Below are 22,163 nucleotides of genomic sequence, written 5' to 3'. Positions count from 1 at the left end.
CATGAGGATAGGTCTTCTGGAGAGAGCAATGGAGTGAAAGGCAGAAGATGTTGCTTCCAGAGCCTGACAAACTGCTTTCTGTGTGATATGGGTAAAACACATACCTTCTCCTGGCTACAGACTTGGTGTTAGGGCATGTGAGTTGAGGGGATCTTCTAGCAGGCCAATTTTGGGTATAAATCATTTGGCTTGCCTCTTTCCAAGCATTTCTGCCATCATATAAGTTCTCATATTCTAGTGCTGCTGGAAGATTAAATGAATTAAACTACCTCAGAGGAAATCTAGGACATTGCTGAGGCAGAGGGTCAAAGCGTGCTGGTGGGACTCCTAGACGGCCCTTATCACTTCTTCTTGGGAGGGGCACACTCCATTTCCCCTCATAGCTCATTGGCCACATCTAGTCACAGGCCCAGGTCTGATGTCAGTGGAGTGAGGTCAGTGGGTGCCTCAGTGCACTTGAACTGCCATAACAAAATACCTGAAAGTGGGTAATTTGTAAACAACAGAAATTTATTACTCAAAGTTCTGGAGGCTAGGAAGTCCAAGATCAAGATGCCAGAATATTTGTAGTGTGGTAAAGACTCTGTCTGCATCATAAATGGCACCTTCTTGCTGCATCCTCACATGGCGAAAGTGGCGAACAAGTTCTCTCAGGCCTCTGATAAGGGCATTAATCCCATTTATGAGGGCCCTGCCTTCCTGGCCTAACTACCTCCTAAAAGTTATTAGGTTTCAACATATAAATGTGTGGGAGACACAAACATTCAGACGAAAGAAGTGGGCCTAAGAGGGACCCTAAGGACCCGCTGGTATATGTGATTTCACAGCTAAGTTTCATGGACCAGGAAACAAGATTTCATCTCCACCATCATCTTCCTCAATATGGGGGTTATTGAGTGATAGGGGACAATACTAGGGAAATGTAAAACTATCATTTTCCAAATGGGAAACTGCTGGTGATATTGTGGGGAGGGCAAGAATGGAATCACATTCAATTTCTGTCACTTCTCTGGAGAGGGTCTTAGTCCCTGTGAGAAGGAGCTTGGTCATCTGGGAAATAAGATGCACCACATTATCTTCTTCAGAGTACTGTCCCTAGGGATACATGAGAAAACCTGTCAAGTGCCTATGGGAGATAGTAGGACTTCAACACATAACAGGCCTGGCTATTTGCCCCCTTCTTCCCAGAGAGTAGATGACATTGACCTAAACCAAAGGGCATTACTGCCATAGAGAGCTTGTGGAAAGGTAGCAGCAAGAGCTGAAATATATCCCCATAACCTATGAGCTTTGGGCCAGTTCTGAGTTGTTGAGTTACATGTGAGAGCTGGGGAAAAGGAAAAATAAATCACCATACCATTTCCTGTAACTGCATCTGCCTTCCTATCCTCTTAATTTATCATTCAGTTTGACACTGGAGGAGCAGTTTCCCAATAACTTTAAGGTAGAAGGGACACCACAGGGCAACATGACAAGAATACTGGACGGAAGACTAGAGTCAAAAGACCAGACACATTATGATCCACGATTATATCTGTTATATGGTAAAAGGGAGATGATCAGCATAGGCCTGACCTAATTAGTCGAGCCCTGTAAAATCAGAGAATTTTCTTCCGCCGTTTAGAGCAGGGCAAGTCAGAGATTCAAAGCACAGGAAGCCTTCAATGTGCCATTGCTGGATGGAAGAAGGAGGCCACATGTCAGGGAAGTGGACTAGCCCCCAGGAGCTAAGAATATCCCCAGCTGACAGTCATCAAGGAGACGGGGACTGCAGTCCAATGGCCACGAGGAAATGACTTCTGCCAGCAACAAGAATGATCTTGGAAGCAGATTTTTACCAGATCATCCACATGAGACCTCAGTGGAGCCTACACGGGCACCTTGACTCTAGCTTTGTGAGACCCTGAGCAGAGAATAAGGTCATGCTGGACCAGACTTCTGACCTACCGACCTGTGAGGTACTAGATGGATGTAGCTTTCAGACACTAAGTCTGTGGTTACACACCTACAATAAATTAATATGTTCCAGTTAAGTTAAATCCATATTCAATGCATACACAGTATTTTTGTTTACATGTACACATGTGTATAGATGATAATTGGTGGAAGCATAATTACAGTTTTTGTTAGTACATGGTGGGATTAAATGTTATCAATATTCATATTGGTATTTGAATGCACTTTCCACATTTTTTAAATAGACAATGGGTTACTTATTAATCAGAGATAAAACACATTAGAACTTTGTTCATGTCAAATTTGATAGATTTCAAACTTTTCGAAAGGTATTATAAATATGATAGTAAGCAAACACATACACAACCAAGGTTATGAAGCAAAACATTACAGAGTGGACTCGTGTGTGTGAGTTCCCTGATCGCCTCAGTGCCCCCAGAAGGAACCACTATCCACAATTTCTTGTTTAGTCATGAATACATCCCTAAACAAAACAATAATTGCTTTGCATATTTTTATCTCTAACTATATAAGTAACATTTATATGTCAATTATTGAAATGTTTTCCTCTGAAAATAGTGTTTCTGAGATGTTTCTAATCAGGTGACTTTGGGACTATTTTGATATTTACCCATGCTCCTGTGAACAGGTTTGCTGTGTGCCAAGATTCTGCAATGCACATCTGAGACAGCAACAGCTGACAGAGCCTCACATGATTCTATTGTGGGTGCTGCTCAGTATCTCCACAAAGAAGTTGTACCAATTTGTCCACTCCAAGCTATGTATAGGGTTCTCCTGGCCCCAACATTTCAATTCAAACAGGATGCAACGTAAACACAAACTCAATGATTGGGTTTTCTTTTCAAACTCTAGAATTATTCCAAGACATATTCTAAGGTATAATGTGGAACCATTAGCTAAGCATTTTTAATGCACCTGTGAAATACACTATTTAAAACATAATACAATAGAGAAAAATAACGAAAATCTAATGTGCCAATAACAGGATCTCAGAATAAAAAATACTAAAAATATGTGAAACCTATTGTTTGCACAGATCAGGAAAAACAGATGTTTTCAAATTGTTGTTGGATGGAATATATACTATTAAAGAGATTTTAGAGTTCAACTAGATAGGAAGCATTAAAAATGTTAAATGGTCATGCTCTTTGACAAAACAGTTCCACTTCTGGGAATGTATCCTCCTGATATGGCCTCAAGAGTCTCCTGCTGTAACCGCTCATGTGTCCTCACTGCTCAGGGCTGAGATGACCATTTCCTTAGTTGGCCCAATGCCTTCATGCCCCAGATCCTGAGTCATCTACCCCTGGATCAAAACAGGAAAATCAAATCTGAATCATGGATGGATGCCCAGCCTTGAAGGACCATCCACTAATTCACCACAAACATTGATATAGAGCAACGTTCAGGTCCCAACTCCTGGAGAGACTTGTAGACCTCAGACCTCATCCCAGTCTGGGAGAAATCTTCCTTCCTCTCCCATCTTTGTATCCTGAGAAGCCCCCACTTCCCTACCAGGTACAAGCAGCCCAGTCCTTTCAACAAATTACGTTTTCATAAAGGATGGATGAAACACTGGCTCCAGAAGGCTTCTGCTTTCAGCCCTCTCACAAACCTCCCCTGAGGTAAGGAGATGGGGCACCAAACCTACTGCAGGGAGGGTAAGCAAGGAGCACAGAGATTAACCTCCTTAACAGTACATGTCTGGATACATTTGCTAAAGGTCTATCACCAGCAACTCAAGGTGCCCAGGCTGGCAGGTTCTATCCCTGGCTCTGGCAGTGGGCCTGGTGAGTAACCTCCTTGCCATTCAGCTCTGTGTTTAGGAGCATGTGCTTTATAGTCACTGACATTCATGAGGAAGACAGGATACTGGTACTTCACTAGCACAGCTGTCATGAGATTAAATCCAGACACTAATGTGAAGAAACTGGAGCTGGGCCCAGCTAAACCATCTGCCTTACAAAATAGTAGCTGTCTTTCCTCCTCCAAGCAGGGAACTCATGTTGCTCTGATCTGCCACCTCAGCCAGGGCCCCTTAAGAGGTCGCACATCATAGTCACCTTGATGAGTCTTTTCTAAACCCTCAGCTGAAACTCCCTTGTTGGTGGAAAAATAGGACTTTTGCATCAAAGATCATTAATGTCATTAACTTATAATATGAGCCTTAGAAAACAGATATATCCACTTGGCACCAACAGTATATGTGAGCGTCTGCTGGCTTTTCATTCCACCAATGCCAAGTATTACCAACTTTTGTCTTTATTGCAATCCCATCTCATTTTCCCCAGACCTATCCCATTGGAAGAACCAGCTCAGATGGTCATTAAACTTACAGATTCACAGGATCATCCCCTGCAATTGCCAGATTTAGCAAATAATAAGACAATCTAAAAATTTTATTTATTATTTATTTCATTTACTTTTATTTATTTAATGAAAATCCAGTTGGATTTTAATTTTAAATAAACCAATACTGCATGCCACATAAACTAAAAAATATTCCTATTAATCTGGAATTTAAAGTTAACTGAATTCATTTTAATCTGGTAACTGTACATATGGAGGGCTCTGTGGAGAGCCAAGATGCTCAGGTCAACAGCCTTAACTGAGCTCCCAGCAGATGCCAACACCAGTCATCATTCATGTGAGTGAGCTCTCTCAGATGTCCCAGATGAGTGGAACCTCCAGATGACTGCAGCCCCAGGTAACAGACATCACATAGAGCAGAAAACATCCAGCTGGGCCCAGTTAACACACAAACTACTGAGAGAAAATAAATGGCTGTTAATTGGAGTTGTTTGTTAAGAAGGAATGGACATCTAAAACATTATGGTTTTGATGAACTTTCCCTCATTTTCTGTGATGTGTTATCATTGGATAAGAAAGGGATTTTCTTATCCTTGAAGACTTAGTGAAACTTGGTATAATTGTATCATCTGAGTGTTGGCTTACATGTGGGTACAGATTTCTGAACCTGTTGTCAATTCCTTCTTGAAGGGATTCCCAAGGGCAATTTACATGATATCTATTTTTCATGCTGGTCTTAAAATTTGAAACCTAACTCCATAAGATGAATTCCTACTGCAATCATGTGAACTAAGATACTGAGAGGGTGTTGCTACAAACCATTCTATGAGGAAACCTGAGAGGTTGTCTTAGTGAGTATTTATTCTGAACAAGGGCCATTTAAACAATTTTAGAAGTGTTTCTCAAAGAAAGTGTCCTGAAACACTTTCTCCTGCTATAGTGATAACCCTTGGCAAGGAAGTAACTTTCCTTGGGCACATGTAGACAGGGCTCCTTTAGGAGACAGCAGATAGATATACATTGCAGTCCTTGGTTTTTATGACTGTTCCAATGCAGCAGTGCTGGGTGGATAAGTCTGTCCAATACTAGAACTTATAGTAAGCCCACGTGACAGCAAATCTAAGTCACATTCTCCAATATCACCTTATAAGAGATAAAGTCAATATATGTGTCTCCTTATTCTTTTCCTATGTTTCTCTGTTGGTTTAGAGCTCAGACTAGAAGCAGAAGAGTATTTTGGGGGCCCCTTAAAGAATTAAGCATTGTGAATCAAGAACGATAGGAATAATTGTAGAGTCTGTGAGACACAGAGGAGTAAACCTGTGGGCCTATTGTAAGTCCCATCCCTGAAGGCAAAGCTGAACAAGTGCCTCCTGAAGGGCAGCTTACTACCAAGAATTTGAAGAGAGAGGGCTTGGGCAGAGTATCATGTTTCACCTTCCAGATTCTCCAATCGGATAAGTCATTCCTGCCATAGAGAGGAGTGAGTGTGTAGAGGCTACATGTATTTTTGTCATGGATGTATTTTCCACATGGAAAAACATACCAGGAATGAAGGATAAGAATTTCCTTAAAGCAGGGCTGGGTGCGGTGGCTCACGCTTGTAATCCCAGCACTTTGGGAGGCCGAGGAGGGTGGATCACGAGGTCAGGAGATCGAGGTCAGCTTGACCAACATGGTGAAACCCCATCTCTGCTAAAAATACAAAAATTAGCCGGGCATGGTGGTGAGCGCCTGTAATCCCAGCTACTCGGGAGGCTGAGGCAGGAGAATCGCTTGAACCTGGGAGGCAGAAGTTTCAGTGAGCCGAGACTGCACCACTGCACTCCAGCCTGGGTGACAGAGTGAGACCCCGTCTCAAAAAAAATTAAAAAAAATTTAAAAAAAGAATTTCTTTAAGGCAAACTACTGTGTGTTTTAATTGACTAGATTCCTGCCTACTAAATGATTATATTATTCTAGTCTGGCCTCCCTGAAATAACTGTATTATTACTCAAATGACAGTTTTTGTGTTTCTAGATCATTCAGTCACTTGATTATAAACAATATCTCTGTTTTCTGCCACAGATAACCAACCGCCTAGCATAGTGTGTGAGTTGTACATGTTCCTCTTCAGAGGGCTAGCTCATCTCCCAGAGTCCTAGGACACCTCTCTAGACTTCTGTGTACTGATGATACTCCCCTAAGGTCACCTTTTTTTTTTTTTTTTTGAGACAGAGTCTCGCTGTGTTGCCCAGGCTGGAGTGCAGTGGCCCCATCTCAGCTCACTGCAAGCTCCGCCTCCTGGGTTTACGCCATTCTCCTGCCTCAGCCTCCCGAGTAGCTGGGACTACAGGTGCCCACCACCTCGCCCGGTTAGTTTTTTGTATTTTTTAGTAGAGACGGGGTTTCACCGTGTTAGCCAGGATGGTCTCGATCTCCTGACCTCGTGATCCGCCCGCCTCGGCCTCCCAAAGTGCTGGGATTACAGGCATGAGCCACCTCGCCCGGCCCCCTAAGGTCACTTTTAAAGCAAAATTCCTGACAACATGGACTTTCTTTCCTCTGCCGTAATGGGTGGAGAGTCTTGAAAATTGCCAGAATCCCTTCCTAGTTCCTCTAATTGGTATGTTTTCTCGGGGAGTTATCTGAAGAGTGGAGATGTTTTTGCTTTAAGGGAAAGCCTGGGGATGGAGGAGAGGATGGAGGAGCGGGTTGTGCACAGACATTTTCAGGTTTGGAAGACAAGCCAGCGCTACGCGGTTGCCATAGTAACCTGACGTCATATTAGCGACGGTGACGACTTTTTAATGAGACCAATTTGGCCTGGGTAGAGCAGCAGTGTCTCACCTTCAGGCGTTTGGACTCGGTGGAGGTTGTGAGTGCCCAGCAGTGTGGGCTGAATCTCCGTGGGGTTTAGGGAGACGAAAGGACCCCAGATCGACGTCCCCTCGTTCCCACTTTGGGGATCGGCGCTCTGGCTGGTGAAAGAGAGAGAGGTGGGTCTCTTCTGGCCCCAGTGAGTGTGGTGTCTTGTTCCAGGGTGTCCCGGGGCTACTTTCCATGTAAAGGCGGGACGCAGGAGGATGAGAAAGGTAAAGACCCTTTCTGAGCCCAGTTTCCCACTCTGTAAACTGGAGATAAAAATGCTTACCCACAGGATTGCTGGAACCTTCAGTGATAACATAGGTGCAAGATGTTAGATAGCCCTGTGGTTATTGCAGGATCAGCAAGGCCTGTATGAAGTCAGGCCTCTTCTTGTTGTGTTTCAAACTTTCTTACAGTATAGATAAGGGAGAAACTTTATGTTTAACATGCATTTATGATAAGTTTATATGTATATTTCTGACTGCATAAATCATAATCAGTGATTCCCATCAGCACCATCAATGAATGTTGAAATATGCAGTTAGTTAGAAGGCCTTCCTACCAATTTGAGATTATAATATGCCTTCTCCCATATCTGTTGTATAATACATTTGTTTATGAACCATAATTTATAAAGTGTCAATTAAAAAGTCATATGATGTTTTGATATATTTTATACATTGTAGAATGGCTGAATCAAGCTAATAAACCTACACATTAACTAATGTACCTTTTTTTGTGGTGAACACTTAAAATCTACCCTTTTAGCAGTTTTCAAGTATACAATATATTTTTACTAACCATAGTCACCGTGATGTACAGTAGATCTCTTGAATTTATCCCTCCTCTCTAACTGAAATTTTGTATCCATTGACCACCATCTCCCCAAACCCCTCCCCAGCCTCTCTCTAGTAATTACTATTCTACTCTCTGCTTCTATGAATTCAACTTATTTAGATTCCATATACAAGTGAGATTATGTGGTATTTGTCTTGCTGTGCCTGGCTTATTTCACTTAATGTCCTCCAGGTTCATCAAAGTTGTCACAAATGACAGGATTTCCTTCTTTTTTCAAAAAGCTGAGTAGTACTCCATTGTGTGCATGTATGACATTTTCTTTATTCATCTGTTGATGGATACTTAGGTTGATTCCATACCCTGGCTATTGTGAATAATGCTGCAGTGAACATGGGAGTACATACATCTGTTTGAGGTACTCATTTCATTTCCTTTGGATATATACTCAGAAGAGGGACTGCTGGATCATTTGGTAATTCTATTTTTAGTTTTTTTCAGGAACGTCCATACTGTTTTCTGTAATATCTGTATCAATTTACATTCCCAGTATTGTACAAGGGTTCCATTTTTTCCACATCCTTGTGAACACTTACCATCTTTTGTTTTTTTTTAAATAATAGCCATCCTAACAAGTGTGAGGTGATATCTTGTTATGGTTTTAATGTGCATTTCCCTCATGATTAGTGATATTGAGAATTTTTTCACATATCTGTTGGCCATTTGTATGTCTCACTTTGAAAAATGTATATTTTATTATATATGGACACATTATTATACATATTTATGGGGTACATTGTGATATTTCAATACATGTATACAATGTGTAGTGATAAAATCAGGGTAGTTAGAATATCCATCATCTCAAATCTTTATCATTTATATGTGCTGGTAACATTCAACATTCTCTCTTCTAGCTCTTTGAAAAAATACATTAAATTATTGTTTGATAATTTAGTATAATGCTGTAGAACACTAGAGATTATTCTTCCTGTCCAGGGTCTGGAGTATGGGCTAGCCTTCAATGGTTGTTAATTTGTTGTCTGGAGTACAGACATGTGCAAAGTGACCTTGGCTTAGGGGCCAAGGGTATGACCTAGGTCTCTGTGGCAGTGGCTCTGGTGTCTGAAGCATGAACAGGCACAGTGAGGCACAGAGCTGAGGTCTGGAGTATGGGTATTTACAGAGTAGCTGTAGCTTGGGGGTCAGTGACACATGCAGGATTGGGACAGGTGGTACCTCTGGTCCCAGAGTGGTACAATAGCTGCTGCTTCTTGAGATGAGAAGTGTGCAGCCTCTTCTCCCTCTCTGGGGTTCCTTGGGCAGGAATGACCGTTGGTTATCTCAGTGGCAAAAGATGCCAGTGTCCTCTCCAGAGCAGACTGCTGTGGACCATGGTGGTTCCTGCCACGTGGCTAATATCTATAGCCTTTGCCTTTCTTCTTTGCTCCTAGACATCTCCTGGCATCTCAAGTATACTGATCTCACCAGCAATATTTTCTGTGTGGATATTCCCCATTTTTTTTTCTACTGTGTTGCTGCAGATTCTTAAATGGGCCCCTGAGCCCTCCCATGAATACTTTAGTTTGTGGATAGCTGTCTACACTTGTTTTTTTGTGGCGGGGAGTGATGAAGGCTGATATTTCCTACTCTGCCCTCTTGGTCCTTCAGTATCTAGTTTGCCCTATTCTAATGATACCCTGCCATGTCCCCTAAAGTAACCATATAGGCTTGAATATCATTGTTATTATTTTCCAGGACATAACATTTTCAGTTCTGTTGTACCCAGCCTACCCATTCCTCCCACTGTCCTGTCTCCAGACAAATACAGCACTTTTGTCATTATAGATTAGATTTCATTTATTTAAATAGAATCAATAGAATCATAGAGGTTTTTTTTTTAAGGGATCTGGCTTCTTTCGTTCACTCTGTGTATTTTTAGATTTATCCATTTTATTGCCTATTTCAATAGTTCTTTTTTTTTTTTTCATTACAGAGTAGCATTACAGTATAGGATATACTACAATTCGTTTTGTCCATTCACTTGCTGATGGATATTTGGGGTTGTATTCAATTTAGGGGATCTTGTGTATGGGTCTTTACAGAGAAATGTGCTTTCTTTCTCTAGGGTAAATACTTGGGATTGCAGTGGCTGGAACATGTTACAGATGTAAGAGTAACATTGTAAGAAACTGCCAAACTGTTTTCAAAGTGTTTGTACAATTTTTCATTGTCTCAGCAGAGCTTCATCCTCCACAACCTTGTCAGTGCTTGGTATGGTCAGTCTCTAACTTTAGTGATTCTCATGGGGAGATAAAACAAGAAGACCCAATGGAGATTTAATTAATTAGGCCACAAACAAAATATTAACTATTTAAAGGAATAACATTTAATCTACTGGGCTAAAAATTTCAGCTGGGGTAACTTCAGAGCACCGTACAACTTCTGAATGATTAAAACCTGGACTAGACTAGTTATTCATAAAAGTATTTTGTAATTTATTGGCCCAAGCAATTTGATCAATAGAACAAGTTACCCTAGGGATAACAGCATGATCATATCTTAGAGTTCATATCAACCATAGGGATTTACCATCCTGATGTGGGATCAGAACATCCCAATAGTATAACAGCTATTAATGGTTCATGTTTTCAATGACCAAAGTCCTACGTGATTTGAGTTCAGGATCTGGGTTGGTTTCCACCTGTTTAATATTTCTCCCAATACAAAAAGAGAAGAGAATTATGGCACATAGAAAGCACCCTCAATTCAATAGATGATATAATCTAGATCTAACTTATTATTATACACCTTGCCCCAAAACAGGACTTGTTAAGATGGTAGAGCCTGGTAATTGCCTAAAACTTGAAACTTTATGATCAGAGGTTCAATTACTCTTCTTTTTAAAATAATTGTTTATTTTATTTTTGTTTTTTGTGGGTATACAGTAGGTGTATGTATTTATGGGGTACATGGGACATTTTGATACAGGCATGTAATGCATATTAATCACATCATGGAAAATTGATATCTGTCTCCTCAAGAATTTATCCTTTCTGTTACAAAAAATCCAGTTATACTCTTTTAGTTGTTTTAAAATATACAATTAAGTTATTATTGACTGTAGTCACCCTGTTGTGCTATCAAATACTAGGTCTGTTTCATTCTTTCTAACAATTTTTTGTACTGATTAACCATCCCTACCTCTCCCCAGCCATCCCCAATTCCTTTCCCAGCCTCTGGTAACTGTCCTTCTACTCTATCTCCACCAGTTAAATTGTTTTGATTTTTAGACCCCACAAGTAAATAAAAACATGCAATCTTTCTCCTTCTATGCCTGGCTTACTTCACTTAACATAATGATCACCAGTTCCATCCATGATTTTGCAAATGACTGGATCTCATTCTTTTTTATGGCTAAATAGTACTCCATTGTGTATAAGTACCACATTTTCTTTATCTGTTCATCTGTTGATGGACATAGGCTTCTTCCAGCTCTTGTCTATTGTGAACAGAGTGGCAACAAACATGGGAGTGCAGATGTCTTCAATATACTGATTTCCTTTCTTTTGGGTATATATCCAGAGTAGGATTGCTGGATCACATGGGTAACTCTATTTTCAGTTTTCTGAGGAACCTCCAAACTGTTCTCTACAGTGGTTGTAGTAATTTACGTTCCCACCAACGGTGTACGAGGGCTCTTTTTTCTCCACATCTTCACCTGCATTTGTTATTGCCTGTCTTTCAGACATAAGCCATTTTAACTGAGAAGGGATGATATCTCATTGTAGTTTTGATTTGCATTTCTCTGATGATTCATGATGTTGAGCACCTATATATGCCTGTTTGTCATTTGTATGTCTTCCTTTGAGAAATGTCTATTCCGATTTTTTTTTTTTTTTTTTAAACGGAGTCTCACTCTGTCGCCAGGCTGGGGTGCTGGAGTGCAGTGGCGTGTGATCTCGGCTCACTGCATCCTCCACCTCCTGGGTTCAAGCGATTCTTCTGCCTCAGCCTCCCGAGTAGCTGGAACTACAGGTGCATGCCATGCCCAGCTAATTTTTGTATTTTTAGTAGAGACGGGGTTTCACCATTTTGGCCAGGATGGTCTCGATCTCTTGACGTCGTGATCCACCCGCCTTGGCCTCCCAAAGTGCTGGGATTACAGGCGTGAGCCCCTGCGCCTGGCTTGCCCATTTTAAAAATCAGATTATTATATTTTTTCCTATAGAATTATTTGAGATACTTATACATCTGGTTATTAATTCCTTGTCAGATGGGTAGTTTGCAAACATTTTTACCCATTCTATGGATTGTTCCTTAACTTTGTTGATTGTTTCCTCTGCTGTGCAGAAGCTTTTTAACTTGATGTAATGCCATTTGTCCATTTTTGCTCTGGTTGCCTGTGCTTGCAGGGTATTACTCAAGAAATTTTTGCCCAGACTGATGTTCTGGAGAGTTTTCCCAAAGTTTTCTTTTAGTAGTTTTATAGTTTGAGGTCTTAGATTCAATTCTTTAATCCATTTTGATTTGATTTTTGTATATGATGAGAGATAGGGGTCTAGTTTCATTCTTCTGCATATAGGTATCCAGTTTTCCCAGGACCATTTATTGAAGGTACTGTTTATATGTTTTTGGCACCTTTATCAATAATGATTTCACTGTAGGCTTATGGATTTCTTTCTGGGATCGCTATTCTGTTCCATTCATCTATGTGTCTGTTTTTATGACAGTAGTATGCTGTTTTGGTTACTATAGATGTGTAGTATAATTTGAAGTCAGGTAATGTGGTTCCTCCACTTTTGTTCTTATTGCTCAGGATCGCTTAAGCTATTCTGGGTCTTTTGTGGTTCTATATCCCTTTTAGGGTACTTTTTTCTATTTCTGTGGAGATTGTCATTGGTATTTTGATAGGAATTGCATTGAATCTGTAGATTGCTTTGGGTAGTATGGGCATTTTAACAATATTGATTTTTCCAGTGCCTGAACGAGGAATATTTTTGCATCTTCTGGTGTCCCCTTCAATTTCTTTCATCAGTCCTTTGTAGTTTTCATTATAGAGATCTTTCACTTCTTTGGTTAATTCCTAGGTATTTTATTTCGTTTGTGGCTGTTGTAAATGGGATTACGTTTTTATTTATTTTTTTTCAGATTGTTCACTGGTGGCATATAGAAATGCTACTGATTTTTCCATGTTGATTTTGTATCCTGTACCTTTACTGAGTTTATTTATTAGTATGAATAGTTTTTTGGTGGAGTCTTTAGGTTTTTCCAAATATAAGATAATGTCATCTGCAAACAAGGATGATTTTAATTCTTCCTTTGCAACTTGGGGGCACTTTATAGATTTCTTTTCTTTGGATGCTGTAGCTAAGAGCTCCAGTACTATATTGAATAACAGCGGTGAAAGTGGACATCCATGTTATGTTCCAGATCTTAGAGAAAAGGCTTTCGATTTTTTTCCCATTCAGTATGATACTGGCTGTGGGTCTGTCAATATGGGTTTTATTACATTGAGGTATGTTCCTTCTACCCCAGTTTTTTGAGGGTTTTTATCATGAAAGGGATGTTGAATTTTATCAAATGCTTTTCCAGCATCAATTGAAGTGATCATATGGTTTTTGTCTTTCTGTTGACATGATATATCACATTGATTGATTTGCATATGTTAAACTGTCCTTGCATCCCAAAGATAAATCCCACTTGGTCATGATGAATGATCTTTTTAATTTATCATTGAATTGGGTTTCCTAGTATTTTGTTGAAGATTTTTGCATCAATATTCATCATAGAAATTGGCCTATAGTTTTTTTTTAATGTGTTTTTGTCTGGTTTTGGTATCAGAATAATACTGTCCTCATAGAACGAGTTTGGCAGTATTCCCTCCTCCTGTTTTTTGGCATAGTTTGAGTAGGATTTGGGTATTAGTTCTCTTTAAATGTTTGGTAGAATTTAGCAGTAAAGCCATGGGGTCCTAGACTTTCTCGTTACTAGGTGTATTAGTCTGTTTTCACACTGCCGATAAAGACATACCCGAGACTGGGCAATTTACAAAAGAAAGAGGTTTAACTGGGCTTACAGTTCTACATGGCTGGAGAAGCCTCATAATAATGGTGGAAGGCAAGGAGGTACAAGTCACACCTTACATGAATGGCAGCAGACAAAGAGAGAGAGAGAGCTTGTGCAGAGAAGCTCCTGTTTTTGAAACCCTCAGATCTCATGAGACCCGTTCACTATGACGAGAACAGCACGAGAAAGACCCATCCCCATAATTCAATCATCTTCCCCCAGGTCCTTCCCACAACATGTGTGTATTATGGGAGCTACAAGATAAGATTTGGGTAGGGACAAAGAGCCAAACCGTATCACTGGGGAGACTTTTTATTATGGCTTTAATCTCATTACTTGTTATGGGTCTGTTCAGGTTTTGGATTTCTTCCTGGTTCAATCTTGGTAGGTTGTATGTGTCTAAAATTTGTTCATTTCTTTTAGATTTTCAAATTTATTGGCATGTTGTTGCTCATAATAGCCACTAATGATCACTTGCATTTCTGTGCTATCAGTTGTAATGTCTCCTTTTTCATCTCTTATTTTATTTATTTGTATCTTCTTTTTTTTTTCTTAGTCTGGCTAAAGGTTTGTCAATTTCATTTAACTTTGCAAAAACCCAAGTTTCCGTTTCAGTGACATTTTGTGTTGTTTTCTTCATTTCAATTTCATTTATATCTGCTCTGATCTTTATTTATTTTTTTCTAATTTGGGGTTTGAGATTTGTTCTTGCTTTTGTAGTTCTCTAAGATGCATCATTAAGTTGTTTATCTTCATTTGATGTAGACATTTATACCTATAAACTACCCTCTGAGTACTGCTTTTGCCGTATCCCATAGGTTTTAGTGTTCCCATTATTATTTGTTTCAAGAACTTTTTCAGCTTCCTTCTTAATTTCTTTATTGTCCCACTGGTCATTCAGGAACATAATGTTTAATTTCTGCATTTTTGCATAGTTTCCAAAATTCCTCGTTATTAATTTTTAGTTTTATTCCATTGGGGTCAGAGAAGATGCCTGATATTATTTCAATTTTTTGAATGTTTTCAGACTTGTTTTGTGACCTACCATATGTTCTATCCTTCAGAATAAGCCCTGTGCTGAGGAAAAGAATGTGTGTTCTACAGCCATTGGATAAAATATTCTGTAAATTTCTATTTGGTACATTTGTTCCATAGTTTTGATTAAGTCAAAAATTTCTTTGTTAATTTTCTGTCTGGGAGATCTGTCCAATGCTGATAGTGAAGTGTTGAAGTCTCCAGCTATTATTATATTGGAATCTATCTATCTCTTTAGCTCTGGCAATATTTGCTTTATATACCTGGGTGCTCCAGTGTTGGGTATATATATTCTTAAAATTGTTATTTCCTCTTGCTAAATTGATCCCTTCATCATTATATAGTGACCTTCTTTGTCTTTTCTTACAGTTTTTGCCTTGAAATCTATTTTGTCTGATATGAGTATAGAAATTCCTGCCCTTTTTTGGTTGCCGTTGGCATGGAATATCTTTTTTCATTGCTTTATTTTCAGCTTATATGTGCCTTTAGAGGTGAAGTGGGTTTCCAGGGACCAATCCTGGAGAAATAGAGATATGTGACTTTATTTAGTTCATTTGGTGAGATCATGTTTTCCTGGCTGGTCTTGACACTTGCAGATGTTTGTCTGTGTCTGGGCATTGCGGAGTTAGGTATTTATTGTACTTTTCAGTCTGGGTTTGTTTTTACCCATCCTTTTTGGGAAGGCTTTCCAAAAGGACTTGAATGTTGTGATCTAAACTGTATCTGCTTTAGGTGGGACCGCAAGCCTAGGATTGTGCTGGGCCTGACCTGAAGCTAGTACATCGCTAGGTCTCACCCAAGGCCTGCTGTTACCACTTCCTGGCTACCAGCTATGTTCGCTTAAAGCCCTGGGGCTCTACAATCTTTAGGTGGCAAAGCTAGCTAGGCCTGTGTCCTTCCCTTCAGGGAAGCAAGTTCCTTCAGGGCCTTGGTGGATCCAGAGGTGTCATCCAGAATCTAGGGTGGAATCAAAAACCTTAGAAGTCTGCCTGGTGTTCTAGTGCATTGTGGATGAGCTGGCACTCAAACCACAAGATACAGTCTTTCCCACTCTTTTCTCCCCTTTCCAAAGGCAGAGGAGCCTCACCTCATGGCCGGTGCCACCTCAGGCCCACAGGAATATTGCCAGACTACCTCTGATCTTCCCTTAAGGCTCAAAGTCTCTTCAGTCATCTTGTGGTGAATACTGCCTCACCTGGGGTTCACCATTCAGGGAAGTGGACTCCCCTCTGACCCAGGGGAGGTCAAGAAATACTGTCAAATAATGAAGTCCTGGAATTAGTCCCACCAAGTAGGACCCCAGGAGCCCACTTGGTGCTCTACCCCCCTGTAGCTGAGCTGGTACCTAAAGTGTAAGACAAAGTTCCTTTTACTTTTCCCTCTACTTTTCTCAAGCAGAAGGAGTCTCACTCCATAGCCAACACAATTGGGAATGTGCTGAGTCTCACCTGAAGCCAGTAAGTCTCAGAGTCTCACCCAAGGCCCTCAACATACTACCTGGATACAACCGCTGGTTATTCTGGGCTCAAGGGCTCTTCAGTTAGCAGGTGATAAATTCTGCCAGGAGCAGGACTAGGTCCTTCCCTTCAAGCAGTGGGTTCCCTTCTGGCCCAGGGTATGTCTAGAAATGTCATCTGGGAGCTAGGGCCTGGAAAGGGGGCCTCATGACTCTAATTGGTCCTCTGTCCTGCTGTGGCTGAGCTGGTATCCAAGATGCAAGACAAAGTCCTCCCACTGTTCTTTCTCCTCAAGTAGATGTAAGAGATCTCTTTTGGAGCTGAGAGCTTTGCAACCTGGGTTTAGGGGAGGTGTGATACCAGCACTCCCTTAGTTGTGCAGGCTGATGTCTTAGTAGGTCAAGTGCCCCTCTAGTCCACTGGCAGTGGGCCCAGTTAGCACTAGGACTCGTCTAGGTGTTGCAATCCTTGTGGCCTAGACTGCCTTTCAATGCCTTTCAAATTTATTTGGAGACACCAAGCACTTTAGGCCACAGTGGTGAGGCCTGTGGAAACTCAAGTTCGAACCACTGGGATCAGCAATTCCGCTCTGGCTAGGTCTGGTTTAAATTCTCCCTCCATGGGTAGGCATTAGGTGAGTTTGGTCCGGTTTTGCTTTCTGCTGTAACAAGGGCAGTGCTGAGTTCAATGCCTCACAATTGCTGGCCCTCCCTCTCTCCTGCACACAGAAACTCTCAGCGACAGGTTGCTGCTGCTGGGCAATGGGGGCAATGGGGAAGGGGTGGTGTTCAGTATTCAAGACTGTTTTTCCTGCCTCTTCAGTGCCTCCTTCAGTGATAGGAAGTTCAAAACTGGTACTGTGGGTGCTTAACTGGTGTTTGGCTTTTATGAAGGTGCTTTTTTGTGTGTAGATAGTTGTTAAATTGGCACCCTTGTCAGGGGGTGTTGATACAATTGGTGGAGCCTTCTAGTCCATTATCTTACTCTGCCCCTCTCCTCAACTTTTTTTTTTTTTTTTTTTTTTTTTTTTGAGACAGAGTCTCATTCTGCCACCCAGGCTAGAGTGCAATGGCATGATCTTGGCTCACTGCAACCTCCACCTCCTGGGTTCAAGTGGTTCTCCTGCCTCAGCCTCCCGAGTAGCCGGGACTACCGGCGCGTGCCACCACGCCCGGCTAATTTTTTGTATTTTTAGTAGAGATGGGGTTTTACCGTGTTAGCCAGGATGGTCTCGATCTCCTGACCTCATCATCCGCCCACCTCAGCCTCCCAAAGTATTGGGATTACAGGCACAAACCACCACACCCGGCCAACTATTCTTCTTAACAGCATGTTTATAATTCATCTTCACCTACTCATTACCCCTGCCATTCTCTCTATAGCATTCTTAACATTAGTTGAACAAAAAGTATTAGCCTTTATGCAGCTTCTCAAAGGGCCTAACAGTATAGGCCCTTGTAGCCTACTTCAACCCTTTGTGGGCACAATAAAACTATTAAAGAGCCACTGTGACCACTGACATCTTCTATACTCTTATACAGTATTGCACCTACTCTAGCCCTAGCCCTTGTACTTACTATATGAATCCCATTACCTATACCACATCCATTAATTAGCCTAAATATAGGAATACTGTTCATCTTAGGTACATCAAGCCTAGCCATATCTTCTATCCTATGATCAGGATGAGCATCAAATTCAAATTATGCATTAAGTGGTACACTATGAATAGCAGCACAAACAATTTCATATGAAGTCACTCTAGCCATTATCCTATTACCAGTTCTCCTAATAAACAGATCATTTACACTGTCAATATCCTAATTATTACCAAAGAATATATATGACTAATTCTTCCATCATGACCCTTGTTCATAATAAAATTTATTTCAACACTAACAGAAACTACTTGAGCTCTATTCATTCTGTCAGAGAATGAGTCAGAACTGGTAACAGGCCTTAAAGTTGAATATGCTGCAGGCCCATTTGCCCAAACTTTTTAAATAGCAGAATACACCAACATCATTATAATAAGCACTAAACACTATCATTTTTCTAGGGGCACTCCATGACATTCACATACAGGAAATTTATATTATAAATTCTGTCATTAAAACACTCCTCTTATGAGTTCATGCATCATATCCACAATTCCAATATGATCAACTCATGCACCTGTTTGAAGATTCTTTTTTAAGCATTTGCACTAGCATTATGCATGACACATCTATATGCCCATTTTACTATCTAGTATTCTACCAAAAAGATTTTAAAAAGTCTGGTAAAAGTGTTATTTTCATAGAGTAAATAAAAGAGGTTTAAATCCTCTATTTACAGAATTATAGGAATTAAACCTACTCTTAAGAATTCAAAAATCTTTGTGCTACCTGATACACTATGTTCTATAGTAAGGGCAGCTTAATAAGCTGTTCTGTCCATACCCTGAAAATTTTGGTTTATATCCTTTTTGTACTAATTAATCCCTTAATCTTTTCCAACATCCTGTTTACTCTCTTCATAGGAACCATAATCACATATTCAGCTCACAGTGATTAATAATCTGAATAGGACTAGAAATAAATATATATCATTACCCCCATTTTAATCAAATAAGCAAACCCGTGATCCACAGAAGTAGCTAAATATTAACACAAGCAACTGTATCTATACTCCTAACAATGCTCATTATCATTAATATATTGTACTCTGGACAATGAAGAGTTGTAAAAATTTCCAGCCAAACAGCATCCCTAATAATTATTATAGCACTAGTTATGCAACTTGGATTATCACCCTTCCATTTTAAAGTGCCAGTAGTTACACAAGAAATCTCACTAACATCAGTTGTAATTCTACTAACATGATGACAGTGTGAAAGGAAAATAAATCTTGGGACCCCAAGCTCATTAAGCCAAAGGGAAAAGTTAAGCTGGGAACTGGGTCACTCAAAACTGTCTCCCTCTTTTGATTCCTAAATAAGATGACTACAAGATGAAAAGCTACTCGCCTCCCCCATATTTTGCCCACAAGGAAATTCCTAGTGAGCTCCAAGATCTTTACCCTAAGGTGTTTCTGTTAAAATTTCACCATGACAATGTAAATTGATAGTTAATTGACAGGTGCAGTCACTCCCCTGCCCACCTGACACAAATGCATATCTGATTGTTCCCCTGTCCCATTTTGCCTCTGTTATCTTATGTAAAAGTACAGATTCCTTGCATTTTTCCTCTGCCCCATTTGTCTGTGTCATCTTAAGTAAAAATGCAGATTGACTGAGCAAGACAAAGGCATGAATGACTGTTTTTCCCTATTCCCCTCTTACATGAAAATTGTGTACTTCTCAATACCCTGCCCTTTTCCCTTTGAATTTGGAGCCCTCAAAATCATCTTAGGAGAAAGGCATTGACCTGTTTCCTGGGTGCACATCCTTAACTTTGGCAAATAAACCTCCTAAAATGATTGAGACTTGTCTCCTCATTTTTCTTGATTGGCAACAACTAGCACCAATTTCAATTATGTTTCAGGTATCATCATCAGTTGATCTAAATATAATGCTAACAATTGCTATGCTGTCTGTTCTAGTAAGAGGGTGAGGAAGACTTAATCAGACAAAACTTTGAAAAATCTTAGCCTACACATCAGTTGCACACATAGGCTGAAAAACAGCTACCTCCTTCTATAGCCCTTCCGCAATAATTCTAAATTTACTAATTTATGTAATCCTAATACTCACCATATTCATAATATTTAGCTTAAATACAAACACCACAACCCTATCGCTATCACACATATGGAATAAGTTACCATTAATAACTTCCATAATCCTTATTACCCTTTTATCCTTAGGTCTACCCCCACTTACAGGATTTCTTCTCAAATGAATTATTATTCAAGAACTAACAAAAACCACACCATCATCATGGCAACATTTAAAGCTATTATAGTGTTACTCAACCCATACTTTTATATACGATTAATCTATCCTACATCATTAACCATGTTTCCAACAAACATTAACATAAAAACAAAATGACAGCTCAAAAATTTAAAACATTCTTTCTACTGTGAATCCTCAAAATTTGAGATAAATCTCAGGTAATTTAGAAAGTTTATTTTGCCAAGGTTGAGGATGTGTGCTCATGACACAGCCTCAGGAGGTCCTGATGACATGTGCCCAGGGTGGTCAGAGCACAGCTTGGTTTTATACATTTTAGGGAGACATGAAACATCAATCAACATATGTAAAATGAACATTGGTTTGGTCTGGAAAGATGGGACAACTCTAAACAAAAGCAGGACAATTTGAAGCAGGGAAGGGGCTTCCAGGTCACAGGTAGGTGAGAGAAAATTGGTTGCATTTTTTTTTTTTTAGTTTCTGGATTGCCTTTCCAAAGGAAGCAATCAGATATGCATTTATCTCAGTGAGCAGAGGGATGACTTTGAATAGAATGGGAGGCAGGTTTACCTCAAGCAGTTCCCAGATTGAATTTTCCCTTTAGCTTAGTGACTTTGGGGGCCCAAGATATTTTCCTTTCACATTCCCCCCACTCCCGCCCCCCCACACCTTTTCTTTTTAAAAATCTTTTGGAGAAAGCATTTTAGAAGAAAATGAGTCTCTGGTCCCAGGTTTTGTCTGATCTCTCGTCCTAGACAGGTAGGTCCTGATTTATTAGGAAAAGCTCATTTTTAACAGGTTGTGAAGTCTCATGTCCTATGAAGAAAAAATAGGGGGAGGAAGGGAGAAAAACAACAACAAATGAAAGAACGAACCTGGAAAATCAATATAGGCAACGTTACTCTGAAGTCCATACATCAGTAGGCTGGTATGAAGGTGGCTTATGTATGTAAATAGGTTGCTGTTATTTTTGCTGTAGTTTAAGTTGTCTAGCTTCAGTTCATAGGGCTATATGAAAGCACAGCTTAGTTTCAGTGACTCAAAATTAGGAAAAATGGGGAAAAAAAGGAAAAGAAAGTTGAAAACATTATTTCGAAGACTTGTAGCCAAGAAAAATTAGAATTCGATCCAAACAGTAGAAAATAGTAAAATTGAAAAACATTAGGCAAGATTAGAATCTAACAACAGGTGTACTATAGTTTTGAAACCATTTTTCTCTCTCCAGTTTCCCATTTTTACTAAAGACAAATTATGGTAGAACTGGTTTGCTTTATTATACTTGACCTAATTATTTGTATACAATGCAGCAAGAATAATTATTTTTTACGTAGACTTTTAAATTGACTCCAGTGGTACTTTGTTCCATAGAAGGAATCTCAGATAAGACTTTTCTAAAGTCGAGCCCAGCCATGGATTTGTGCCATCAAATTCCTGAGAGCTGGGTGAATTTCCTCTCCTCTTGAGGTTTCAAGATACACTTGGGACTCCTGGGCCTGTGAGAAAGTGACATTCTTTACTTGCCACAGGTTAGGAACCCTGTACAGAGCTGTGCAGACAAAGGTAAGAGGCTACTTTTTCTAAGGGGCTGTTATTGGCTCCATAAATTAGGTTTGATCCCTTAAAGGATAGCACACCATTCCAGTCAAAGCTTTGGTAGAATAACCAGTTTCTTCAATTGTGTCCTATTGCACATGAAAACAGATTCTTTTTTTTTGTTGTTGTTGCTTTAGTTTTTTTTAATCTCAGGGAATTTTAAAATTTTTCATTTATTCTAGGCA

At 40.0% G+C, this 22,163-nt stretch overlaps 1 protein-coding gene across 1 annotated transcript in view; it reads left to right on the top strand.

Annotated features, from left to right (window-relative positions):
• The first annotated feature begins 7,130 nt into the window (after nucleotides 1–7,130).
• Nucleotides 7,131–22,163, top strand: part of RAB40AL (RAB40A like) — a 160,525-nt gene continuing 145,492 nt past the window's right edge. Inside the window, exon 1 of the mRNA XM_026451665.1 lies at nucleotides 7,131–7,265. The gene's annotated coding sequence lies outside the window, so the exon portion shown is untranslated. The remainder of the gene's footprint in view (nucleotides 7,266–22,163) is intronic.

This window comes from Piliocolobus tephrosceles, chromosome 12 (assembly GCF_002776525.5).
Source record: "Piliocolobus tephrosceles isolate RC106 chromosome 12, ASM277652v3, whole genome shotgun sequence".
Lineage (NCBI taxonomy): Eukaryota > Metazoa > Chordata > Mammalia > Primates > Cercopithecidae > Piliocolobus > Piliocolobus tephrosceles.
The sequence above is the reverse complement of the archived record's forward strand: the minus strand, read 5'-3'. Positions and strand labels throughout refer to the sequence as shown.